The sequence below is a fragment of the Sus scrofa genome, chromosome 9, assembly GCF_000003025.6.
Source record: "Sus scrofa isolate TJ Tabasco breed Duroc chromosome 9, Sscrofa11.1, whole genome shotgun sequence".
In the NCBI taxonomy this organism is placed as follows: Eukaryota; Metazoa; Chordata; class Mammalia; order Artiodactyla; family Suidae; genus Sus; species Sus scrofa.
The window spans coordinates 11,639,707-11,646,622 of NC_010451.4; the positions used below are offsets into that span (position 1 = coordinate 11,639,707).

The 6,916-nt window shown below is 44.0% G+C and overlaps 1 pseudogene; it reads right to left on the bottom strand.

Moving 5' to 3' along the window:
* LOC100622525 lies at nt 337-4,293 on the bottom strand (annotated as a pseudogene).

A 6,916-nucleotide genomic window follows, 5' to 3' on the forward strand; every position in this document is an offset into this window, starting at 1 on the left:
ATGAGGCACTTTTGTTAGTGATGAGCCCAAAAGAACAGATCTGCTGCATACTAATGCCAGCTATTTTCCCTGGTAATCTTGGGTGTACTCTATGCAGTGAGTTGCAACAAATACTTTGCTCATTTGTATACAACTATCCAATATAAATATATACAGATATAATATTTGTTCCTCTGGCTGTCCTAATGCACTGTAAAGCTATTTCACAGTGCAAAATGATGAAACCAGCCCAAATGCAGGCTGCATAATAACAATGCTGGTACAAGAAAATATTTATAGGGTTACTAGGATATGTAAACAGTAGCTTGTATTTGCTAGAGCCTAAGTACCCCCATTTTAAAGACAGGGATGGGACTATGCTCTAGTCCTGGGGTTTTGGACAGTTTATGAGGTTGGGCAGTCGCTGGAGAACCAGCACGGTGGCTCGTGTTCTGGAAGCTTCCTCCATTTATTTGGTCAGGTGACTAAGGCGGTGTGGAAAGAAGGGGCCTGTCAGTTGAAGCCAAGATGCTGGGAGGACCATGTGCGTGGGGCTGAAAGGACAGGGGTGGGTGGGCCAATGCTCTGTGGCTGCGGGTCCCCAGGGTCGGATGCACTGGTGCGCGAGCGCTCCCTGGCGAGCCAGTCCGAGATGGACAGGTGGGGCTTCAACCGACTCACAGCTGAAAGTTCGCCTTCTCTCTCCCCTCTCTGTTCCTGCGCTGTCCAAAAATTCAAAACACAGATTTCGGCAGCATTTCTGTGCCCTCCTAGCGTGTCTCCGTCTGATGTTTTTCCTTTTGGCAGGATCCGTCTTGGGTTTTTGATTGCCTCCCCCAAACATGTCATCTGCTGGTGCTTTGGGCCTCAGTTTTAACCGATCAGCTATTTTCCTTTTCCAGGTGGGTTCCTGTTTCTCGCGTTCTCTTCTGGTTTGGGGCTGTCAGCAAACTCCCCGTTGATTTTCCTTCTTTCCTAACATCAAACACTTCGGCGATGGAAGGGGTTTCCTTCTCATTCTTGGCATCTCCCAGACTCCCGCTGACTTGAATCAAGCCGATTTCTTCCTGGACAGGGTATCACATTAGTTCATGGGAACTGCAGAGCTGCCTCCGGCTCCCTAAACTCGGTGTTAAACTTCCCCCGGTACAACTGACTTCACTGCCTTCGGAGTTTCTCCAGCTTGTCTTGGCGGCTTCTTGCAGCTTTCCTCGCAAACGCCTCTCCCGGGTCAGAGCCGCGGGGAAAACGGGGAAATCGCTCTCGCTGTCCGTCTCCACAGGCCGCCCCTCGCTGACCAGCTCACTCCTCTGGTAGTCGGCTTCGTCCCCCCTACGCTCGGCACCGACTGCACCTCGGGGCTCAGCCAGCTGGAGTCCAGGCTGGACCAGCAGGGCACGGGCGACGTCGTGGCATCATCGGAGGTGATGATGGTGACGGTGGCCAAGGACTCGCTGGGTTTCGCGTCGGGGCTGGTGGATTTCTTCGTGGAAGCCTGGGCACAAGTGCTAAGCAAAGTGCCATCATCGGACTCTGTCTCTTCAAAGAGGGAGGGCTTTGATGCCACGAAGGGCTTGGGGCTCTCCCTCAGGACCGCGAGGCTACGGCTGGGAGTGGGTGACTTTGAGCAGGACGGGGCGAGGGCTCCCCGGCCGGCGCGCTCTCTCCCCGCCCAGCGGTCTGATCCTCTTTAGCGGCGCTGGTGTCCTTCCTGGTGTTAGTCTCTTCGGAAGTGACGATCCTTTGCTTTCTGCCCACTGTCTCGCTCTCTTTTTTGGACTCTTCTTTAATGTCGTTGGGACACTGCTCTGCGTTTTCTTTAAGAAATACATTGCCCGGTTCATCCTCTGAGCTGCTGGGTCGGGCTTTCTCTTTTGGCTTTTTCCTCTTGCGCCTGGCGGCTCTGAAGATAGAGCATACAAGCAGGTCCCTGCTATACTAATCTTTTCTAGATCCCCAAGAACCCTTAGGTTTTGTGGAGTCACTAGTAGCTGAATCTGATCCATCTCCAGGGGGCACTCCTGTCCTTCCAATGTTGGTGAGTAAATGATCGACGTTGGGCAGTGGCTGGGAGTCTACTGTGCTTTCCTCCTGCGCTGTTGCAAGAGGTTCTTCAGCACCTTCTTCCGTGAAAAACCAGTCATGGTGCTGGATAAGTGTCTCCATGATCTTGTACTCTTCCGGCATGTGAGTGGCCATGTGGGTCATGTTATTCTCAGATGTTCTCATGAGAGTCGGGCCAAATACCATGGCGAGGTTTCTTGGTTCCATCTTATTTTTTTCTGAATTTTCTATCACTGTCTTCAGATGAGCCGAAGGAAACTTGAGTGTCTTGTAACGATGTTCAGGCAAATTGTGAATTGGTCTTTTCGGTGTTTTCAGACCACCTAGAGGATCTTTACAACTGGCTTCAATGAAGATGGCATATTTATCCTTTGTGAAGAGAGGTTCAGGGAGTTTTCTGAAGAAGGATTTCAGTAAACTGATTGCATTCAAATCTTGCCATTTGCCATCTTGGATATCGATATCAGCCATTCCCTTGTTGAGTTCCTCTGGCATACTGGAGATGCCTCCATTATTTCCGGGAACTCTGTAAATACCTGTATACTCAAGACCTCTTTCTTCAACTAATTTGCCACATATATCAACTATTCATGGAATATACCTATTAGTATGAGCTGGTAGGCAGTCATCCAGTCTGACTCCGAATGTTCCCATAGCAGTAGGCTTTTTTTTCAAATGTCTTCCTCATAATACTTGGAATGCCTTTTCTCCATGTGCCTTTGTCTTTGGGAGGACTGGTGTTGTCTTTAGTGAGAAGCTTCCTTTCTGAATCTTCCTTGGGAGGGTTGCACTTTGAGTCCAAGGCTCTGCTTTGGCACCAAGCAGAGTCTGTCGGATGCTGAGACTCTGGCGAGGGGTCTTTGGCAACGGCTCTGCTTTGCTGCTCATCAGACTGTTGTATTCTTTTATTCTTCGACTGATCAGATCCCTGTTCATAACTCCGGTGTCCTCCTCGTTTAAGGTGCTGCTCTTCTGGATGGTCTTGATCCAGGCTAACATGTCGTTCCGGTCTTCAGCCTGAAACAGGCATTCACAGTCGGACATGGTGAGTTGGAACATGTTTTCCCTCTTGGTCTTGCTGTAAGAGACGTCTATCAAGCAAGCATCAACAATGATGGGCTGTCCCTCTTTGGAGGGAGCCGTATGCTCCCATTTATCTTTGTACAGGTACAGAGAATGGCCCCGCAGTACAACATACATCTGCTTCCATGGCCAAATACCCCACCAACTCACTTGCCCTTATTGGAAATGTGAGGACTGACACAGTACCTTCTGAGAAGGTTGTAGATTTGCCCTTACTGGTGACAAGTCGTCTGAAATGAAGCCACCCTTACTTGGCAGCATCACTGAAAACCTCTAAGGAAGACTCTTTCCTGGATCCAGAGTCTTCTGATGACTTTTGGCTGTGCATGATCTTGATCCCCTTCAGGTTGGATCTAAAGATAGTTTTGCATCTTCTCTGTAATCATCCAGGCCGTTGTTGTATGATTTTGATCATTCTGTCTTTGAGCTGGGCTGGGCATCCAGGCTGGGAGGTCCAACAGATTCCCGGTCATGGGAGAGCTGGTGTCGAATTAAAGGAGCTGAAGTTGTGAGACTGGAAGGGACTGTTGCTATGGAGAGTACCTGAGAGGTAGAGGCAGAGATGACAGCAGAAGCAGGGATGTGTGAAGTATCATAATCAATGCTGGGACTAGTTGGTTCATCTATAAATGGGATGGAAGCCAAGGAGTCACAGGGGGACTGGTACTTGAAGCCTTCCTTTCCTCCACCTTTTCATATGGACTTCTCTGATAACAGGCTTGTTATGAATATACTTTTGTACATTTTATAGTTTTTCCAGTCTATGTGCTGATGGGAGTTTAGAGAATAGTAATTAACAGAGACGGGAGGAGCTGGAGATCTACTGCTGAACAGCCCTTCTGAGTGTCCACTGTAATTGCCAGATTTAAGTAAAATTCCAGAAGGTTCCAATGACCTGGAGCCTGTCTGATGGATCAGATGGGCAGTGGCAACGGATGCCGGTGGTGATGTGGTTCTTGGCACCACCTTTAAAGGGGTCTGCTCATTCCTGCCATACCACACTTCTTCAGTTCTGTGGGAGGGAACTGTGTGGTTGTTTCTGTTGGGTAACAAATCTACAACCTTCTCAGAAGATACAATGACAGTCCTTACACTTTCATTGCAGACACACACTGCTGTGTTTGACTTGGCCACATCTGGTGGTGATGGAGGCACTTGTATTTCCATTCTGTATAAAGTCTGCATTTTAAAGTCAACTTTGTATTATGCATGTTGCTACCTCTGCTTTGCTGTTGTTGTTGTTTCCGTTTGTATGCATTTTTTCCATCATCTCACTTTAGTTTGTATCTTTAGGTGTAAAGTCAGTTTCTTATACGGGGTTTTTAAGAATCCATTAAGCCACTCTTTTTTCATTTGAACATTTGGTCCATGTATATTTTTCTCTACATCTGGTGAGCATATTTTATTTTTTATTATAGTTGATTTACAGTGTTGTGTCAATTTCTGCTGTACAGCATAGTGTACTTGTTGACATTCCATTCATTGTTTTCTGGTTCTTTTTTATTCCTTTCTTCTTTGGTCACTTCCTCCATGATTTGACAATTATATTTTGTATTATGTATGGATTCCTTTCTCCTTTTTGTGTGTCTCCTATAATAGATTTTTGAATTGTAGCTACTTTGAGGTTCTTATATAACAGTGTGTGTGTGTGTGTGTGTGTGTGTGTGTGTGTGTGTGGTGATTATCTTAGGGTGATCATCTCTTAAGTTCAAATGTATCCTAACGAGTCTGCATTTACCCCCACTCCCACTTCAATTTTTTGACATCTTATTTTACTCCTTTGGTTTTGTGTGTTGCTTAACCTCTTATTGCACATATATTTGATTTTACTACTTCTGTTCTTTAATCTTCCTACCAGCTTTATACGTGGTTGGCCTATTACCTTTACTGTATGTTTGCCTTTGCAGGTGATACTTTGTTCTTTTTTAATTTTCATATTTCTAGTTATGGTCTTTTTTCCACTTAGAGAATTTAAACACTTCTTGTAAAGCTGGTTTAGTGGTACTGAACTTTTAGCTTGTCTCATCTGTAAAACTATTGAATTCTCCTTTAAGTCAGAATAAAAGCCTTGCCAGGTGGAGTATTCTTGATTGTGGTTTTTTTCATTTTATCATTTTTGAATATATAGTGCCACTGCCTTCTGGCCTGCAAAGTTTCTACTGAAATTCAGTTTGGAGTCTTTGGGAGTTCCCTTATACATAACTACCTGCTTTTCTCTTACTGTTTTTAGAATTTTGGGGGGGCCATTTTAATTATAATGTGTCTTGGTGCGAACTTATCTGAGTTCATCTTGTCTGGGACCCTCTGTGCCTCCTGAACCTGGGTGTCTGATTCCCATCTTGTGCTTCCCTCTTTTTCTCCTTAGTTCTGGAAAGTTTTTTCTGTGAGTCTTCAAAGAGTTCCCATGGACGCACTGTAAACAGTTGTAATTTTGATGTGCTGCTGGGAGGAGGTTAGCTCAGGGTCTTCCTCTACCTTCCTGGCCCACCTACTAGATGATTTTAAGCACCCATCCTTCTAACTTCTACATTCCATACGTCTATGAAAACAGAAAGATCGGCATCCTCTAAGCTCTGTAGCTACAATTCTTTCTAACACAGCATCATACAGTTTTAACAGGTACTTCATACACATCATCTCTTATACTCAACACAATCCTGAGGGTCAATTTTCACACGGGGATTAGGAAATTGAAGCATGGACTTGCCTATAATTACCGAAGTAACTGAAATTCAAAATCTCTGGCATCAGAGCCAAGGCTCTTTACATTATACTACTTTGTCTCCCTGAAAGATTCAAGTTAAGTCAAGAAAACATACTTTGGTATAATGAGGAGAAGAAATAACATTAAATAAGAACTTACCATGTATAAGATATCATAACACAATTATTTTAATTCTTAAAATCCTAGGGGATATACTACTACTACTGTAATTCTGCAGGAAAAAAACTAAAAAGCAGTTAAATAATTTTCTCAAGCTCACATAGCTAGTCAGAGTTGGTATTTGAACTCAGGTCTCATTCCAAAGGTTCTTTCCTCAGTATCTTAATGAGAACCATTTGTCTATGTGCCAGTTGCTAGGCTTCAAACTATTTATACACATGGACATTTCCCTTCCAGAAACAGCTGCTTTGAGAAAGGGAAGGCTAAGGGTATACCAGGGCCCAAATTAAGCAGTCATTTATGACATAAGCCCATCTGTCTTACTCATAGCTAGAGTGCATGAGACATGTGGCAGGGCTTCGGAATTACTTTCTGTTTCTAAATATCCTCTGATCTGGTACTTAAGTGATTTTTAGGAAAGAACAATTATGTTATTTCTATGGTTTTTTTTTAGATTTTTGTTTTATATTTATTTGCCTTATATTTTCATATTTTATTTATATCATATGTTAATACTATACTATACAATATAGCATCATTGGCATGAAGTGTCAAGTACAAATAAATACACAGGAACTTTAGTAATGAAAGAGAATGGCTCAGAGGATGAGAAGTGTATAAAAAGGAGCCCTGGGGAAATGAAATCATTTAACTCATGAATGAACGTACAGGGTAACACTGAAGTTGGCTTCGCTTCCATGGACCACTTTTCACTCTATAACCTTTGCATAAACCTCCCAGATTCCCGCTTTCAAGTTTTTGCTTACTTTTTCTTCTCCTTGCTTAGAATGTTCTTCTTCTCATCCTCCCTTTTAAACTCTCAACCACCATTTAAAGACTTGTTCAGGTTCTTGATTTCTCCTCTCTCTCTGAATTACCTAGGCACTGAAACTGCCAAATCACCAT